A 20,608-nucleotide genomic window follows, 5' to 3' on the forward strand; every position below is an offset into this window, starting at 1 on the left:
ACCTGGTTAAATAAAGGTGAAATGTTTGGACCACGATAGTTTGTTGGTGATGTGGACACCAAGGAACTTGAAACTCTCGACCCACTCCACTACAGCCCAGTCGATGTTAATGGGGGCCTGTTCGGCCCTCTTTTTCCCTGTAGTCCACGATCAACTCCTTTTTCTTGATCACATTGAGGGAGAGGCTGTTGTCCTGGCACCACACTGCCAGATGTCTGACCTCCTCGCTATAGGCTGTCTCATCATTGTCAGTGATCAGGCCTACCACTGTTGTGTCGTCAGCAAACTTAATGATGGTGTTGGAGTCGTGTTTGGCCACGCAGTCGTGGGTGAACAGGGAATACAGGAGGGGACTAATTACACACCCCTGAGGGGCCCCAGTGTTAAGGATCAGCGTGGCAGACGTATTGTTGCCTACTCTTACCACCTGGGAGCGGCCCATCAGGAAGTCCAGGATCCAGTTGCAGAGGGAGGTGTTTAGTCCCAGAGTCCTTGGCTTGGTGATGAGCTTTGAGGGCACTATGGTGTTGAACGCTGAGCTGTAGTCGATGAACAGCATTCTCACATAGGTGTTCCTTTTATCCAGGTGGGAAAGGGCGGTGTGGAGTGTGATTGAGATTGTGTCATCTGTGGATCTGTTGGGGCGGTATGCGAATTGGAGTGGGTCTAGGGTGTCCGGGAGGATGCTGTTGATGTGAGCCATGACCAGCCTTTCAAAGCATGTCTTGGCTACCGACATGAGTGCCACAGCGCGGTAATGATTTAGGCAGGTTACCTTTGCTTCCTTGGGCACAGGGACTATGGTGGTCCGCTTGAAACATGTATTACAGACTCGGTCAGGGAGAGGTTGAAAATGTCAGTGAAGACACTTGACAGTTGGCCCGCATTGACGCTTTGCTTGTTTGATGGCTTCTGGTTGGTTTATGTACGTACAATCACTGTGGGGACGACATCCTCGATGCACTTATTGATGAAGCCAATGACTGAGGTGGTGTATTCCTCAATGCCATTGGATGAATCCTGGAACATATTCCATTCTGTGCTAGATAAACAGTCCTGTAGTGTAGCAGCCTAGTCATCTGACCACTACCGTACTGAGCGAGTCACTGGTTCTTCCTGCTTTAGTTTCTGCTTTGCCAAATGGAGGGTGGGGGAGAGCTTTGTATGCATCTGTGTGTTTGGAGTAAAGGTGGTCTAGGATTTTTTTTCCCCCCCTTGTGACATGCTGGTAAAAATTTGGTAAAACTGGTTTGTCTGCATTAAAGTCCCCGGCCACTAGGAGCGCCGCTTCTGGGTGAGCATTTTCTTCTTTGCTTATGGCCTTATAGCTTGAGAGCGGTCTTCGTGCCAGCATCGCTTTGTGGTGGTAAATAATACAGATGAGAACACTCTTGGTAGATAGTTTGGCCGACAACTTGTACTCTACCTTAGGCGAGCAATACCCCGAGACTTCTTCAATATTAGACATCGCGCACCAGCTGTTATTGACAAAGACACACACCCCACCCCTCGTCTACCAGAGGTAGCAGCTCTGTTCTGCCGGTGCATTGAAAATCCCACTAGCTCTATATTGTCCGTTTCTTCGTTCAGCCACGCCTCGGTGAAACATAAGATGTTACAGTTTAAATGTCCCGTTGGTATGATAATCTTAATAATTTGTCAAATTTTATTTTCTAACGATTGCATGTTAGCAAGGAAAATGGAAGGCATTGGGAGTTTACGTCGCTCGCCTCAGGCTTCTCAAAAGGATCCTCGATCTGCGTCCCCTTTTCCGGTGTCTTTTCTTCACGCAGATGGAGTGGATTTGGGCCCGTTCCAGTGAAAGCAGGATATCCTTCTCGTTGAACTCGTCAGAGGATAAAGTTTCTTCCAGTCCGTGGTGAGTAATCACTTTTCTGATGCCCAGAAGTTATTCTTGGTCATAGGAGACAGTAGCAGCAACATTATGTACAAAATAAGTTAAAGAACAAGTTACACAAAACGAGAAAAAAAAAGTTTTAAAAATTGCACAATTGGTTGGGAGAATGTAAAACATCATCCATGTTCTTCGGTGCCATCTTTTGATGTAATCACAGAGTAACACTCTGAATGAGCAGAACCTGTTGTTTCAGCATGTCTGTTCTGTTCATGAGCAGAACCTGATATATAAGTGTGGGTGATTGTTCAGAACATGTAACATGCCTCGACAGGATGTTGAGTTCCAGCATTTAGCTATAGACTTCCACCGGCAGCAGAGCTATAGACTTCCACCGGCAGCAGAGCTATAGACTTCCACCGGCAGCAGAGCTATAGACTTCCACCGGCAGCAGAGCTATAGACTTCCACCGGCAGCAGAGCTATAGACTTCCACCGGCAGCAGAGCTATAGACTTCCACCGGCAGCCGAGCTATAGACTTCCACCGGCAGCCGAGCTATAGACTTCCACCGGCAGCCGAGCTATAGACTTCCACCGGCAGCCGAGCTATAGACTTCCACCGGCAGCCGAGCTATAGACTTCCACCGGCAGCCGAGCTATACACTTCCACCGGCAGCCGAGCTAAAGACTTCCACCGGCAGCCGAGCTAAAGACTTCCACCGGCAGCCGAGCTAAAGACTTCCACCGGCAGCCGAGCTAAAGACTTCCACCGGCAGCCGAGCTAAAGACTTCCATTGGCAAAACTTAACGGTAGAGGAGGAAAGTTAAGAATTTTAATTAGAAGCAGAATATTTTAAATTACTGATAAGCAACCTAGGGTCAGGGAGGTGGGGGAGTTATGTGGGTTGGGAAGCAGGGTTTATGTTTGTACCCCCTCTGAAATATAAAAAGTTGGTCACAAAACAAAAAAACAAAAACATAATTTTTCAGGTAGAAACAACACTGCCCTCTGACCGGCTGTCTGGTAGAAACGCTGCCCTCTGACCGGCTGTCTGGTAGAAACAACGCTGCCCTCTGACCGGCTGTCTGGTAGAAACGCTGCTGCTCCCTGACCGGCTGTCTGGTAGAAACAACGCTGCCCTCTGACCGGCTGTCTGGTAGAAACAACGCTGCCCTCTGACCGGCTGTCTGGTAGAAACAACGCTGCCCTCTGACCGGCTGTCTGGTAGAAACAACGCTGCCCTCTGACCGGCTGTCTGGTAGAAACAACGCTGCCCTCTGACCGGCTGTCTGGTAGAAACAACGCTGCCCTCTGACCGGCTGTCTGGTAGAAACAACGCTGCCCTCTGACCGGCTGTCTGGTAGAAACAACGCTGCCCTCTGACCGGTTGTCTGGTAGAAACAACGCTGCTCCCTGACCGGCTGTCTGGTAGAAACAACGCTGCACCCTAACCGGCTGTCTGGTAGAAACAACGCTGCTCCCTAACCGGCTGTCTGGTAGAAACAACACTGCTCCCTGACTGGCTGTCTGGTAGAAACAACACTGCTCCCTGACTGGCAGTCTGTTTTAAACAATGCTATATTGCAATCTTCAAATCTGCTGGTCCATTCAAGAAGAAACATGGTGGTAAAATAACTAGAGGCTCTAATGTCAGCTCTGCTCTCTGTGTTCCTCAGCACAGTGACGGAACAAATAAGAGTTCCAAGGGATTGATCTGTACTTCACAAAGTAAACAAATACAATTAATGTAAACACATTCCAGTCATTTCAGAATCCCATACTCAACAAGAACATGTTTTAGTAATTCAGAGAATGTAGGTTATCATAACAAGAACCTCCTGATGACAGACTGACCAGGTCCACTGGGGTCATGAACCCCTGATGAGACTGACCAGGGCAACGGTCTCAGCCTCCAGTAATTATGCTGCAATAGTTTATGCCCCTCTAATATTCTCTCGCCCTCTCCTCTCAGAGCACCTGAGCCCTAGGACCATGCCTCAGGAATACCTGGCATGATGACTCCTTGTAGTCCACCTGGTCATGCTGCTGCTCCAGTTTCAACTGTTCTGCCTGCGGCTATGGAACCCTGACCTGTTCACTGGACGTGCTACCTGTCCCAGACCTGCTGTTTTCAACTCTCTCTCTACCACACCTGCTGTCTCTAACTCTGAATGATCAGCTATGAAAAGCCAACTGACATTTACTCCTGTTGCACCCTCTACAACCACTGTGATTATTATTTGATCACTAAACAGGTGCCATTAATACAGGTAACGAGTGGAGGACAGAGGAGCCTCTTAAAGATGAAGTTACAGGTCTTTGAGAGCCAGAACTCCTGCTTGTTTGTAGGTGACCAAACCTGTTCACTGGACGTGCTACCTGTCCCAGACCTGCTGTTTTCAACTCTCTCTCTACCACACCTGCTGTCTCTAACTCTGAATGATCAGCTATGAAAAGCCAACTGACATTTACTCCTGTTGCACCCTCTACAACCACTGTGATTATTATTTGATCACTAAACAGGTGCCATTAATACAGGTAACGAGTGGAGGACAGAGGAGCCTCTTAAAGATGAAGTTACAGGTCTTTGAGAGCCAGAACTCCTGCTTGTTTGTAGGTGACCAAATACTTATTTTCCACCATAATTTGCAAATAAATTAATTAAAAATCCTAGTGTGATTTTCTGGATTTATTTTCTCATTTTGTCTGTCATAGTTGAAGTGTACCGATGATAGTTGAAGTGTACCGATGATGAAAATTACAGGACTCTCATCTTTAAGTGGGAGAACTTGCACAATTGTGGTAGATCTGTAGCTCAGTTGGTAGAGCATGGCGCTTGTAACGCCAGGGTAGTGGGTTCTTTTGTATGCACACATGACTGTAAGTCTGGATAAAAGCGTCTGTAAATGGCAAATATTATTATTATTATTATTATTATTATTATTATTTACTTTTTTGCCCCACTGTATGTACAAACTAAAAAAAAAAATGTTTTTTTTTTTTAAATAATATGGCCACTGATATAACGTTTAAACCCATTTTTTTGTTGTCTGATTTCCATGTAAACAGGATTAATTAGGGGGAAATGGTTCTTCTTGCAAAGCATGTAAACATTTTATTCAAACTTTTTTTATTTTTTTATTTCACCTTTATTTAACCAGGTAGGCTAGTTGAGAACAAGTTCTCATTTGCACCTGCGACCTGGCCAAGATGAAGCATAGCAGTGTGAACAGACAACACAGAGTTACACATGGAGTAAACAATTAACAAGTCAATAACACAGTAGAGAAAAAAAGGAGAGTGTATATACAATGTGTGCAAAAGGCATGAGGAGGTAGGGGAATAATTACAATATTGCAGATTAACACTGGAGTGATAAATGATCGGAACTAGAAGCACAAGCATTTCGCTACACTCGCATTAACATCTGCTAACCATGTGTATGTGACAAATAAAATTTGATTTGATTTGATTTGAGATCAAATCAAATTTTATTTGTCACATACACATGGTTAGCAGATGTTAAATGCGAGTGTAGCGAAATGCTTGTGCTTCTAGTTCCGACAATGCAGTAATAACCAACAAGTAATCTAACTAACAATTTCAAAACTACTGTCTTATACACAGTGTAAGGGGATAAGGAACATGTACATAAGGATATATGAATGAGTGATGGTACAGAGCAGCATACAGTAGATGGTATCGAGTACAGTATATACATATGAGATGAGTGTGTAGACAAAGTAAACAAAGTGGCATAGTTAAAGTGGCTAGTGATACATGTGTTACATAAGGATGCAGTCGATGATGTAGAGTACAGTATATACATATGCATATGAGATGAATAATGTAGGGTAAGTAACATTATATAAGGTAGCATTGTTTAAAGTGGCTAGTGATATATTTACATCATTTCCCATCAATTCCCATTATTAAAATGGCTGGAGTTGGGTCAGTGTCAATGACAGTGTGTTGGCAGCAGCCACTCAATGTTAGTGGTGGCTGTTTAACAGTCTGATGGCCTTGAGATAGAAGCTGTTTTTCAGTCTCTCGGTCCCAGCTTTGATGCACCTGTACTGACCTCGCCTTCTGGGTGATAGCGGGGTGAACAGGCAGTGGTTCGGGTGGTTGATGTCCTTGATGATCTTTATGGCCTTCCTGTAACAACGGGTGGTGTAGGTGTCCTGGAGGGCAGGTAGTTTGCCCCCGGTGATGCGTTGTGCAGTCCTCACTACCCTCTGGAGAGCCTTACGGTTGAGGGCGGAGCAGTTGCCGTACTAGGCGGTGATACAGCCCGCCAGGATGCTCTCGATTGTGCATCTGTAGAAGTTTGTGAGTGCTTTTGGTGACAAGCCGAATTTCTTCAGCCTCCTGAGGTTGAATAGGCGCTGCTGCGCCTTCTTCACGACGCTGTCAGTGTGAGTGGACCAATTCAGTTTGTCTGTGATGTGTATGCCGAGGAACTTAAAACTAGCTACCCTCTCCACTACTGTTCCATCGATGTGGATAGGGGGGTGTTCCCTCTGCTGTTTCCTGAAGTCCACAATCATCTCCTTAGTTTTGTTGACGTTGAGTGTGAGGTTATTTTCCTGACACCACACTCCGAGGGCCCTCACCTCCTCCCTGTAGGCCGTCTCGTCGTTGTTGGTAATCAAGCCTACCACTGTTGTGTCGTCCGCAAACTTGATGATTGAGTTGGAGGCGTGCGTGGCCACTCAGTCGTGGGTGAACAGGGAGTACAGGAGAGGGCTCAGAACGCACCCTTGTGGGGCCCCCGTGTTGAGGATCAGCGGGGAGGAGATGTTGTTGCCTACCCTCACCACCTGGAGGCGGCCCGTCAGGAAGTCCAGTACCCAGTTGCACAGGGCGGGGTCGAGACCCAGGGTCTCGAGCTTGATGACGAGCTTGGAGGGTACTATAGTGTTGAATGCCGAGCTGTAGTCGATGAACAGCATTCTCACATAGGTATTCCTCTTGTCCAGGTGGGTTAGGGCAGTGTGTAGTGTGGTTGAGATTGCATCGTCTGTGGACCTATTTGGGCGGTAAGCAAATTGGAGTGGGTCTAGGGTGTCAGGTAGGGTGGAGGTGATATGGTCCTTGACTAGTCTCTCAAAGCACGTCATGATGACGGAAGTGAGTGCTACGGGGCGGTAGTCGTTTAGCTCAGTTACCTTAGCTTTCTTGGGAACAGGAACAATGGTGGCCCTCTTGAAGCATGTGGGAACAGCAGACCGGTATAGGGATTGATTGAATATGTCCGTAAACACACAGGCCAGCTGGTCTGCGCGTGCTCTGAGGGCGCGGCTGGGGATGCCGTCTGGGCCTGCAGCCTTGCGAGGGTTAACACGTTTAAATGTCTTACTCACCTCGGCTGCAGTGAAGGAGAGACCGCATGTTTCCGTTGCAGGCCGTGTCAGTGGCACTGTATTGTCCTCAAACCGGGCAAAAAAGTTAATTAGTCTGCCTGGGAGCAAGACATCCTGGTCCGTGACTGGGCTGGATTTCATCTTGTAGTCCGTGATTGACTGTAGACCCTGCCACATGCCTCTTGTGTCTGAGCCATTGAATTGAGATTCCACTTTGTCTCTGTACTGACGCTTAGCTTGTTTAATAGCCTTGCGGAGGGAATAGCTGCACTGTTTGTATTCAGTCATGTTGCCAGACACCTTGCCCTGATTAAAAGCAGTGGTTCGCGCTTTCAGTTTCACACGAATGCTGCCATCAATCCACGGTTTCTGGTTAGGGAATGTTTTTATCGTTGCTATGGGAACGACATCTTCGACGCACGTTCTAATGAACTCGCACACCGAATCAGCGTATTCGTCAATATTTCCATCTGACGCAATACAAAACATGTCCCAGTCCACGTGATGGAAGCAGTCTTGGAGTGTAGAGTCAGCTTGGTCTGACCAGCGTTGGACAGACCTCAACGTGGGAGCCTCTAGTTTTAATTTCTGCCTGTAGGCAGGGATCAGCAAAATGGAGTCGTGGTCAGCTTTTCCGAAAGGGGGGCGGGGCAGGGCCTTATATGCGCCACGGAAGTTAGAGTAACAATGATCCAAGGTTTTACCAGCCCTGGTTGCGCAATCGATATGCTGATACAATTTAGGGAGTCTTGTTTTCAGATTAGCTTTTGTTAAAATCCCGAGCTACAATGAATGCAGCCTCCGGATAAATGGTTTCCAGTTTGCAAAGAGTTAAATAAAGTTAGTTCAGAGCCATCGATGTGTCTGCTTGGGGAGGATATATACGGCTGTGATTATAATCGAAGAGAATTCTCTTGGAAGATAATGCGGTCTACATTTGATTGTGAGGAATTCTAAATCAGGTGAACAGAAGGATTTGAGTTCCTGTATGTTTCCTTCATCACACCATGTCCCGTTAGTCATGAGGCATACGCCCCCGCCACTCTTCTGACCAGAGAGATGTATGTTTCTGTCTGCGTGATGCGTGGAGAAACCCGTTGGCTGCACCGCCCTGGATAGCGTCTTTCCAGTAAGCCACGTTTCCGTAAAGCAGAGAACATTGCAGTCTCTGATGTCCCTCTGGAATGCCACCCTTGCTCGGATTTCATCAACCTTGTTGTCGAGAGATTGGACATTGGCAAGAAGAATGCTGGGAAGTGGTGCGCGATGTGCCCTTTTTCGGAGTCTGACCAGAACACCGCCTCGTTTCCCTCTTTTTCGGAGACGTTTCCTTGGGTCGCTGCTTGCGATCCATTCCGTTGTCCTGTTTGTAAGGCAGAACACAGGATCCGCGTCGCGGAAAACATATTCTTGGTCGTACTGATGGTGAGTTGACGCTGATCTTATATTCAGTAGTTCTTCTCGACTGTATGTAATGAAAGAGGGGGATGACTGCAGCAGCTTTCCAATCCTTGGAGATCTCAGACGATATGAAAGAGAGGTTGAACAGGCTGGTAATAGGGGTTGCGACAATGGCGGCGGATAGTTTCAGAAATAGAGGGTCCAGATTGTCAAGCCCAGCTGATTTATACAGGTCCAGGTTTTGCAGCTCTTTCAGAACATCTTTTATCTGGATTTGGGTAAAGGAGAACCTGGAGAGGCTTGGGCGAGGAGCTGCGGGGGGGCCGGAGCTGTTGGCCGAGGTAGGAGTGGCCAGGCGGAAGGCATGGCCAGCCGTTGAGAAATGCTTGTTGAAGTTTTCGATAATCATGGATTTGTCGGTGGTGACCGTGTTCCCTAGCCTCAGTGCAGTGGGCAGCTGGGAGGAGGTGCTCTTGTTCTCCATGGACTTCACAGTGTCCCAGAACTTTTTGGAGATGGAGCTACAGGATGCAAACTTCTGCCTGAAGAAGCTGGCCTTAGCTTTCCTGACTGACTGCGTGTATTGGTTCCTGACTTCCCTGAACAGTTGCATATCGCGGGGACTGTTCGATGCTATTGCAGTCCGTCACAGGATGTTTTTGTGCTGGTCGAGGGCAGTCAGGTCTGGAGTGAACCAAGGGCTGTATCTGTTCTTAGTTCTGCATTTTTTGAACGGAGCATGCTTATCTAAAATGGTGAGGAAGTTACTCTTAAAGAATGACCAGGCATCCTCAACTGACTATAATATTAATCGGAGTATTCACAATACGGAGAGGACCTTTATTTTTATAATATTTTTTTAACTGTTTTTTTTAATTATTTTTTTATTGTCCACCAGCTACTGTGGTAGTTTTTAAAAGTTTTTAAAAACCTACCTGCCACCCCAAATATTTTTACGTCATACCACCAAAATTCACGTAACGGATGAGCATGCTTTGGAATGTTTATAAAACAATGTATTACTAGAAAGAAGTAATGGGGTATATTGCTCAATTCCATTTAACCAATGTATGTTAAAATATACTGGACCAAAAATATAGGCAATATGTAGTGTAGCTCCTGTAACAGAAGATACCAAATGTGTTCCATACCCACACCAAGCCCATTTCAGATGTGTTCCATACCCACACCAAGCCCATTTCAGATGTGTTCCATACCCACACCAAGCTCATTTCAGATGTGTTCCATACCCACACCAAGCTCATTTCAGATGTGTTCCATACCCACACCAAGCTTTCATTTCAGCCCATTTCAGTGTTTCCATACCCACACCAAGCCCATTTCAGATTTCGTGTTCCATACCCACACCAAGCTCATTTCAGCTCATGTGTTCCATACCCACAGTGTTTCCATACCCACACCAAGCTCATTTCAGACGTGTTCCATACCCACACCAAGCTCATTTCAGACGTGTTCCATACCCACACCAAGCTCATTTCAGACGTGTTCCATACCCACACCAAGCTCATTTCAGACGTGTTCCATACCCACACCAAGCTCATGTCACTCAAATGTTGTGCACAAATTAAGTTACATCCCTGTTAGTGAGCATTTCTCCTTTGCCAAGGTAACAGGTGTGGCGTACCAAGAAGCTGATTAAACGGCATGTGCACTACACAGGTGCACCTTGTGCTGGGGACAATGAAAGGACACTCTACAATGTGCAGTTGTGTCACAAAACACAACGCCACAGATGTCAAGTTGAGGGAACGTACAATTGACATGCGGACTTCAGGAATGTCAAACACAGCTGTTGCCAGAGAATTTAATGTTAATAACATTATAGCATACCCAAGTGAGGGGCATGAATGAGATTAACATTCAACAGCTTGTTCAGTACAAGGAAAACATTTTGGCATGACAGCCACAGTGTTTCTTTTATACACAGGTGGGCAGGAATTAAAACTTGCACAGTGCAGTACCCTGGGGCAGGAAACCCCAGGTCTAGATTCTAGAATGAGCTTAATGTTCCAATGAGCTGAGCATTTAGAGAATAAGGTGTGGATCCACTTCCAACATAGTGATGTTGCACACTGCTGAATAAACTCCTGAAAAGGGGGATTTTCCAGGTGGGCAGGAGGTTCCCAAGTTTATCGGTCTGGGTGAGGGGGTGGGATGTGCTTCACCCGGAGGAGAACACAGCAGAAACCAAGGGAGGTGAAGTTAACCTCACTGCTCTAATGCCAGTGCTGGTTCAAGCCGCTGAGAACAACAACTACTTTTGTTAATGTGCAATGGTTTTGTAAACAGTTTTACATATTCATAGGCTGAATCAAGTTGTCAGACTTAATTGATCATTTCATTATTCAAAACATATTCTTTATGTGCAATGGTAAAACATGAGGGGAGGGGAAGTGACAAGAAGAAAGTTAGATAACGTTAGGTAAACAGACATGTATTGACTGATCGTGTATGAACGTACACACAACTTTGCTGGCGAACAAGCCTAGATTTAACAACACAGCTAGCTGCATTTCCTACCTTTTAAAAATCAGATCTTAAAATGTTTGCCTCCGGGGCCTCCCGGGTGGAGGCACATTAGTGCGACACATTAGTGAGGCTGGCTTCTGGGTTGGATGTGCGCTGTGTTAAGAAGCAGTGCGGCTTGGTTGTGTTTCGGAGGACGCATGGCTTTCGACCTTCGTCTCTCCCGAGCCCGTACGGGAGTTGTAGCGATGAGACAAGATAGTAAATAATAACAATTGGATACCACAAAATTGGGGAGAAAAGGGGGTAAAATTTTAATAAATAAATAAGTTTGTCCGGCACAATAATTGTCCTATCAAGCCAATGCCATGGAGTGAAATGAACGCATCAGTTGCCATCTGTCCCGGAAAACAAATTGGAAAAAACAATTTGCTACATTTGTCATTAGCTGGCAAGCAAATTCAGGATATATTTTTTTTAAACTGTCCAAGTCTTCAGAATTGACACTGCTGATTTTACTATTAGTTCCTTTAGTTGTTCATCCTTAAAACAGCCGATAACCAGGAAGAGATCACCAGCCATTGTGTTCAATGAGCTAACTTAGCTTGGCTAGCGGGCTGATAAACAGCAGTGACTCAACATTGGAATTCAGAATTCTTATGAAACTTAATGTTAAAAATTCAAATTGTTGACTTCCGTACTCGCTATACGCTCCAGATAGAACATCAGTATGCATTTTGGAACCCAGTGTCTCGGTTTAGGTATGAGAATCTCTGTGTGCCTTCGATAGCAGCAGACAGTTGTAGAAAACTTTAACTTTACTGAACAAAAAAACAAAAACGCAACATTCAACCATTTCAAAGATTCTACAGAGTTACAGTTCATAAGGAAATCAGTCAATTTAAATAAACTCATTAGTCCCCAATATATGGACTGGGCAGGAGCGCAGCCCTGGAGGACATAGGCCCACCCACTTGTTAGCCATGCCCAGCCAATCAGAATGAGTTTTTCTCCACAAAAAGGGGTTTATGACAGACATAAATACTCCTCAGTTTCATCAGCTGTCCGGGTGCCTGGTCTCAAGACGATCCCGCAGGTGAAGAAGCCGGACGTGGAAGTCCTGAGCTGGCATGGTTACATCTGGTCTGCGGTTTTGAGGCCGGTTGGACATACTGCCAAATTCTCTAAAATGACATTGCAGGTGGTTTATGGTAGAGAAATGAACATTCAATTCTCTGGCAACAGCTCAGGTGGGCATTCCTACAGTCAGTATGCCAATTGCACACTCCCTCAACTTGAGACAGTGGCATTGTGTTGTGTGACAAAACTGCACATTTTAGAGTGGCCTTTTATTGTCCCCAGCAGGTGGATGGATTGTCTTGGCAAATGAGAAACGCTCACTTACAGGAAAGTACACATTTGTGCACAAAATTTGAAAGAAATGCGCTTTTTGTTCGTATGGAACATTTCTGGGATCTTTTATTTCAGCTCACGAAACAAACACTTCACATGTTGCATTTATATTCTACTTTGATAGTCAGAGTCCCATTAACATCCTCTCACCAGGCAGTTAGTCGTTGAGGTGTGACGGCCAGGTTCTCTGCTGGTCCCCTGGAGCGCTGGCTGGCTGTTCTAGAACCCAAGAGTAGGATTGGGCAATCTCCAGCTTTCCATACCATTCCTCTACAATACTGGGGTATACAGTATTACCGGCAGTGCACACAAGGGGCGCTATTTCATTCCAAAAAATATTTTTTATGCACAAAACAAATTTAGGCATCAGGGATCTTTATCCAGGAGGGGATTGATTGTCTCTTCTGTAACCAAGAAGATTGGTTTGTTAACTGGCTAGATGTCAAGATCAAATGCATAGCTGGATCCCTGAGCTGGAGATAATATAGTTGTGGCGTAGCATGCACCCCTGCTAACTTTAGGGTGCACCACACACAAATAAAAAGAGGCATTTAAAATCATGGGCATTTCAAAATACCCTGTTATACACGGTATACTGCCCAAGCATACACTAGGGCACTGCTGGCTGTTCTAGAACTCTGTGACAAAGCCACTGAACTCCTGCCAAGACAACTAGAGCAAACTTCAGTCCAGAACGCTACGCTTGGTTGGTGGCTTAAACACTAATCATTCAGCAGCCGGACCCACCTGACCATAAGCTTCTCAGGAATTCTGTTGGTGTGGATCACGTCCCTAACCTTAGTGAGTGAAGAAAGGTGCTTTGAGCTACGGTGGTGTGTTGGGACTGAGCCCACTGTGCAGCACTAAGCATGCTGAGGTGAGCTGCTGAACTTTACACCTGTTTGGGTCAACACAGAATGCTACACAAAGCAGAAGAGATTCACAGCAACCAGACAACAGGAGCTGCCTGCTGTCATACCCCCTGCAACTAACTGTCCAGTGAAGACCTTGCTGGTTAATCATTAACCTGCAGCTTGAGCTAACAAACAAGTTAGTGGGATTTTTAGAATGATTCTGTATGATTGTCTATGGCCAGATGGACTTAGTTTAAAATCGCCCTTGGTACTATGATGGCGCATCTCCCAATTAAACTAACCTTCCACACAGTTCCTTCAGGAAGTATTCACAACCCTTTACTTTTGAGACATTTTGTTTTGTTGTGTTACAGCCTGAATTTTTTATTGAGATTGTGTCACTTGTTATGGCACACCTAAATAAATTCAGGAGCAGGGCCTCCACCTGTCAAACGGGTAACAATGTCTGATTCACCAGCCACGTTGGTGTGTGGTAACACTCCGGGCTCTACAGTGTGGGCATTTAACACAAATAGTCAAGTATGGGCACAAGTGAGAGGTGTGATTTTATAGCTAAATAAATGCTGTAGTAGCAGTTTTCAAAGTATTTCTGCTATTTTGTTTCATATCTGGTAACGCATAAACGGAATCCTAACGTTATAGCTATCCCACCTCGCATTTAGGTGTGATTTTCTATGATTTTCTGAAATAACACACACTCACTAAACCCTCCGTAAATAACTTAGTTCTTAACGTAAAGACTTAAAAAACTCAGGATTCTGTAAAGGCATACCCCGATCAGGATATGTGTTTATTTATAGCTTCCTGTGCCAACCGGAAAACTTCAATTGTGTGATTAGGCAACCCCCATGAACTGTAAGTCAGTCATTTCTCCCAACAGATGTCAAAGAAAAGCTCTCTCTCTCACACACACAGAAACACACACACAGCAAGGATGTAGTGACAAAGTGCGGTGCTTAAAGACACACAGAGCCTGCAATGACATTTCCATATTCTCTAGGCCGTGCCGAGTTCAACGAGATGCCCCACTTGACCGTAGCTCGCTCTGATGGACACTGACTTGCTAGTTGACTTTTATACATTTGCAATGTTTAAACGGAGAGGGACCATCACCAAAATGGCATTCTGAAATCAACACAAAAAATGGCATCACCATAGTCTCCAGACTGTGCCGAGTTCAACGAGACGCCCCGCTTGACTGTAGCTCGCTCTGAGTGCAGCGACCTTGAAAAAAAGAAGGCCCAAAATGAAGCCTGGCCCTCAATGTCATTTGCTTTTGGGTGACAGTGGGAGAACCGTTAGGGTGAGAAGCACAATTCGACCTCAGGTACGTTCCTAAGGTCCTCCCGATCCGTACAAGCCTAACCTTGACCGTGTGGCATTAACCCTTAACAGTAAAACAGGGGGTTTCGATATAAAAGATTACAATGACTTCTCTCCCCATAGGAATACATTGCCTGCACCCCTAATTTCAACCTGAGGCCTATGTGGGTTATGAATGCCTTATGAACCTGTCTTCGACGACAGTCCATCAGGCCACTATGAGGTCTACCTGTGTCGATTCTAAGCTTCCTGGACCAACCGGAAGTGGTTAAAATCACCCTAAAAGTGTATATCCATACCCTGCCTGCAGTTTGATAGACATAGTGCATTCAACCCTGTGTAAATCAGTCAGTTCTTAACGTAAAGACTTAAACTCAGGATTCTGTAAAAGCATACCCCAATGAGGATATGTGTTGACTTATAGCTTCCTGTGCCATAATTGGTGGGTCAGGGGCCCGTTCGAGGGGTTAAAAAAGTCTGATCATTCCAAAACTTCATATGTGTGATTAGGCAACCCCCATGAACTGTAAATCAGTCATTTTCCCATAAAATTTCTAAGGAAAACTAAATCACACACACACACACACACACACACACACACACACACACACACACACACACACAGCTTGGAAGGAGGGACACATTGGGGTGCGTAGAGACATACACTGCCTGCATTAGTTAAACTTGTTGGAACTTTTAAAGAACCGTCAGACCTAGAGTTCCAAAACTTTAGAATCCTGTTCTAGACCTCACGTCGATAGTGCGTGTTGAGTTACGTGGCTCTAGATGGTTCTCGGACAGAGAAACAACCTCGTACATTTGCAATGACTTCATTTTTGCATCACGAAAATGACAACATTTAGAAATGTCCCAGAGTCGCAAGACTATGTGCATTGCGACCGTCTCAGCCCATATAGACGGACCCCAACGTTTCTGTCCGATAGCTCATTCAAGGACCCCGTAGCAAGTCATGGAAAAAAGTGGATTTTCAGCACCAATTAGGGTCTTGCTCGGACACCAAATGACCTATCGAGCCAAAACTTGGGATTCAGGGTCGCCTCAGCTAGGCCTACACATGACATCTGAACTGGACCCGCAGCTGGAACGTAACTACGTGTTTTACGTTTTTATTATGGTTTGAACCAAAGGCGTTGTGAATTTTGGGCAAGCTCTGAAGTATGTGATAGTTGGCTACTAAACGAGTTGGAAAAAGTGGGTTTGGTGTCAGTTTGTATCAGTTTGGTGTCAGAATGATATCTAATTGACTGATGGACGGTGACTTGCTGGTGACTCTTGTCCATTTGCAATATGTTTAAACAGTGAGGTACCATCACCAAAGTGACATTCTGAAATCAACCCTAACGAGCCATTGAGATGAACCAGAATCACTGCCCAGCCATCCCGTTCATCGGGCCAGTCAATTTCGCATTCCTGCAGGAGAAATTTGTGATGGTACCTGCCCTTTGAACCATATTGCAAATGCACAGTGATTTTGCAAAAGTGAGAAAACATAAACAAATGGACATGATGAAATCAACACAACAAGTGATGGAAAGGAACAACTATCACTGCCCGACCATCCAGAGTTCATCAGGCCAGTCAATTTTGCATTCCTGCAGAATTTTTGAGCATGCCAAATTCGTGATGGTAAATGCCCATTGAAACATATTGCAAATGCATGTGCATTTGCAATATGATTCTATAGTGAAAAAAACATCACAAAATGGACATGATGAAATCAACACAACGAGCGATGGAAAGGAACAACTATCACTGCCCGGCCATCCTGTGTTCATCAGGCCAGTCAATTTTGCATTCTTGGAGGATTTTTGAGCCCATCAAATTTCTTATGTTATTTGGCCAAAGAAAAAGTGACTTTTGACTTTGACTTCCTATGAAATCATATTGCAAATGGACAAAACATATGCCTTATGCACAAGTAAAAAATTAATTTAAAAAATGATAATAAAATATGACTAAAGTATGTTGATACAGTTCTTATACATGTGTAACTGACACAAATCTAAACCATTTTGAAAAACGGTCCAGAAAGCACTTTAAGGGGTTGCTAGGTTATGGAAAAAATATTCACTTTTTCAAAATGTTGCTTTTGGATGTTGACTTGGGTTGCATTTGCAATATGAAAAACCACGGTGGAGCGCACTCGCCAGCTGTTGGATTTTCAAAGTGTTACACCTGGCATTTGGTATTGGACACCGTGTATATGGTTTGTCCAATGCCAATGACTTCCCATTAATTTTTGTCCATTTCAGGGGGGAGTTCCCTTACATACCAGGGAGTTTGGACATTCACTTCACGAGAGACATCGTGCAAAAGAACAAGGATTTAAAACATGCTTCTTTGATGGAAGAAGAACCATGTCTCTGGAGCAGCTAGGGCCTGCTCTGCTCAGAGAAGAGCAGCTAGGGCCTGCTCTGCTCAGAGAAGAGCAGCTAGGGCCTGCTCTGCTCAGAGAAGAGCAGCTAGGGCCTGCTCTGCTCAGAGAAGAGCAGCTAGGGCCTGCTCTGCTCAGAGAAGAGCAGCGTTTCTAGAGCAGCTAGGACCTGCTCTGCTCAGAGAAGAGCAGCGTCTCTGAAGCAGCTAGGGCCTGCTCTGCTCAGAGAAGAGCAGCTAGGGCCTGCTCTGCTCAGAGAAGAGCAGCTAGGGCCTGCTCTGCTCAAAGAAGAGCAGCGTTTCTAGAGCAGCTAGGACCTGCTCTGCTCAGAGAAGAGCAGTGTCTCTGGAGCAGCTAGGGCCTGCTCTGCTCAGAGAAGAGCAGTGTCTCTGAGCAGCAAGGGCCTGCTCTGCTCAGAGAAGAGGAAGTCAAGATATCTATACAGCCAACACTGCTGCTAACTCATCTAAAGAGCTTTGACTTCTCAAACATGGCAGAAAGCTAACACCATATGATGCCCCATCTCCTTATTAGTTCAGCCACTTACTGAGATAACGAGCATGTTAAACGTAATACACAGCTAGACTCATCTCCTCCCTCTTTCTCCTGTTGTGTAATTTACAAACAAACACGTGACTGGCTCAACTTTCCTGATGAACTATGGTAAGCTTCAGAATGCATTATAATGTGACAGGTTAAATGAAGCAAGCAATCTGCTTTATCTCCTAACATATTCCACAAGTTGACTGCAGGAATTTACTTCAAGTAGCTACTAAGGCTGTGGAGGTCACAACATTTCGTCAGCCGGTGATTGTCGAGTAAATAACTGTCGGGCTCACGGTAATTGACCAAAATTAACATAAACACATTTGGCATCTCCTGGCTTCCGCCTACAAGCCACTGATACAGACCTTTGGAACATCTACACTTTAAAAAGACTAATAAATCCATGTAATATAGCCTACACCATCACAATAAATCCATGTGATATAGTCTACCTACACCATCACAATAAATCCATGTAATATAGTCTACACCATCACAATAAATCCATGTAATATAGTCTACACCATCACAATAAATCCATGTAATATAGTCTACCTACACCGTCAAATAAATCCATGTAATATAGTCTACCTACACCGTAAAATAAATCCATGTAATATAGTCACCATAAATCACAATCAAATAAATCCATGTAACCATCATAAATCCATGTAATATAGTCACCTTCACAATAAATCCATGTAATATAGTCACCTACAATAAATCCATGTAATATAGTCTACCTACACCGTCAAAATAAATCCATGTAATATAGTCTGTCTACACCATCACAATAAATCCATGTGATATAGTCTACCTACACCATCACAATAAATCCATGTAATATAATCTACCTACACCATCACAATAAATCCATGTAAGTCTACAGCCGAGTTACAGTACCCGTTACAGTAAAACAGCAGAGTTACAGTACCGTTACAGTAAAACAGCCCCGAGTTACAGTACCCGTTACAGTAAAACAGCCCCGAGTTACAGTACCCGTTACAGTAAAACAGCCCCGAGTTACAGTACCCGTTACAGTAAAACAGCCCCGAGTTACAGTACCCGTTACAGTAAAACAGCCGAGTTACAGTACAACAGCCCCGAGTTACAGTACCCGTTACAGTACAACAGCCCCGAGTTACAGTACCCGTTACAGTACAACAGCCCCGAGTTACAGTACAACAGCCCCGAGTTACAGTACAACAGCCCCGAGTTACAGTACAACAGCCCCGAGTTACAGTACAGTTACAACAGCCCCGAGTTACAGTACAACGTTACAGTAAAACAGCCCCGAGTTACAGCCCCGAGTTACAGTACAACAGCCCCGAGTTACAGTACAACAGCCCCGAGTTACAGTACAACAGCCCCGAGTTACAGTACACGTTACAGTAAAACAGCCCCGAGTTACAGTAAAACAGCCCCGAGTTACAGTAAAACAGCCCCGAGTTACAGTAAAACAGCCCCGAGTTACAGTAAAACAGCCCCGAGTTACAGTAAAACAGCCCCGAGTTACAGTACCCGTTACAGTAAAACAGCCCCGAGTTACAGTACCCGTTACAGTAAAACAGCCCCGAGTTACAGTAAAACAGCCCCGAGTTACAGTAAAACAGCCCCGAGTTACAGTAAAACAGCCCCGTAAAACAGCCCCGAGTTACAGTAAAACAGCTACAGTAAAACAGCTACAGTAACACAGCCCCGAGTTACAGTACAACAGCCCAGAGTTACAGTACAACAGCCCAGAGTTACAGTACAACAGCCCCGAGTTACAGTACAACAGCCCCGAGTTACAGTACAACAGCCCCGAGTTACAGTACAACAGCCCCGAGTTACAGTACAACAGCCCCGAGTTACAGTACCCGTTACAGTAAAACAGCCCTGAGTACAGTACCGGGCCTCTGGGTTGGAACGTCGAATGTGTCACATGTGTCACATCTGTGAGAGGGAGGGTGGTGGGGGTGATGATTCAGTAAGGGTGAGGGGCAGGTTCCAGTGAGGGGCAACTGAGGGTACGTCCACTAGTCTTTCTGCTGTGTGAGAGGTCAAGCCTCCACTAGTCTTTCTGCTGTGTGAGAGGTCAAACCTCCACTAGTCTTTCTGCTGAGAGGTCAAGCCTCCACTAGTCTTTCTGCTGTGAGAGGTCAAACCTCCACTAGTCTTTCTGCTGAGAGGTCAAACCTCCACTAGTCTTTCTGCTGTGTGAGAGGTCAAGCCTCCACTAGTCTTTCTGCTGAGAGGTCAAACCTCCACTAGTCTTTCTGCTGTGTGAGAGGTCAAACCTCCACTAGTCTTTCTGCTGTGTGAGAGGTCAAACCTCCACTAGTCTTTCTGCTGAGAGGTCAAACCTCCACTAGTCTTTCTGCTGTGTGAGAGGTCAAGCCTCCACTAGTCTTTCTGCTGTGTGAGAGGTCAAGCCTCCACTAGTCTTTCTGCTGTGTGAGAGGTCAAACCTCCACTAGTCTTTCTGCTGTGTGAGAGGTCAAGCCTCCACTAGTCTTTCTGCTGTGTGAGAGGTCAAGCCTCCACTAGTCTTTCTGCTGTGTGAGAGGTCAAGCCTCCACTAGTCTTTCTGCTGTGTGAGAGGTCAAGCCTCCACTAGTCTTTCTGCTGTGTGAGAGGTCAAACCTCCACTAGTCTTTCTGCTGTGTGAGAGGTCAAACCTCCACTAGTCTTTCTGCTGAGAGGTCAAACCTCCACTAGTCTTTCTGCTGAGAGAGGTCAAAACTCCACTAGTCTTTCTGCTGAGAGAGGTCAAAACTCCACTAGTCTTTCTGCTGAGAGGTCAAACCTCCACTAGTCTTTCTGCTGTGTGAGAGGTCAAGCCTCCACTAGCCTTTCTGCTGTGTGAGAGGTCAAGCCTCCACTAGTCTTTCTGCTGTGTGAGAGGTCAAACCTCCACTAGTCTTTCTGCTGTGTGAGAGGTCAAGCCTCCACTAGTCTTTCTGC

At 45.4% G+C, this 20,608-nt stretch overlaps 1 protein-coding gene across 5 annotated transcripts in view; it reads right to left on the reverse strand.

Moving 5' to 3' along the window:
• The window catches only part of shroom2a (shroom family member 2a), a 129,312-nt gene that overhangs the window by 106,380 nt on the left and 2,324 nt on the right, over nucleotides 1-20,608 (reverse strand). The window lies entirely within an intron of this gene.

This window comes from Oncorhynchus gorbuscha, linkage group LG15 (genome assembly GCF_021184085.1).
Source record: "Oncorhynchus gorbuscha isolate QuinsamMale2020 ecotype Even-year linkage group LG15, OgorEven_v1.0, whole genome shotgun sequence".
Classification (NCBI taxonomy): domain Eukaryota; kingdom Metazoa; phylum Chordata; class Actinopteri; order Salmoniformes; family Salmonidae; genus Oncorhynchus; species Oncorhynchus gorbuscha.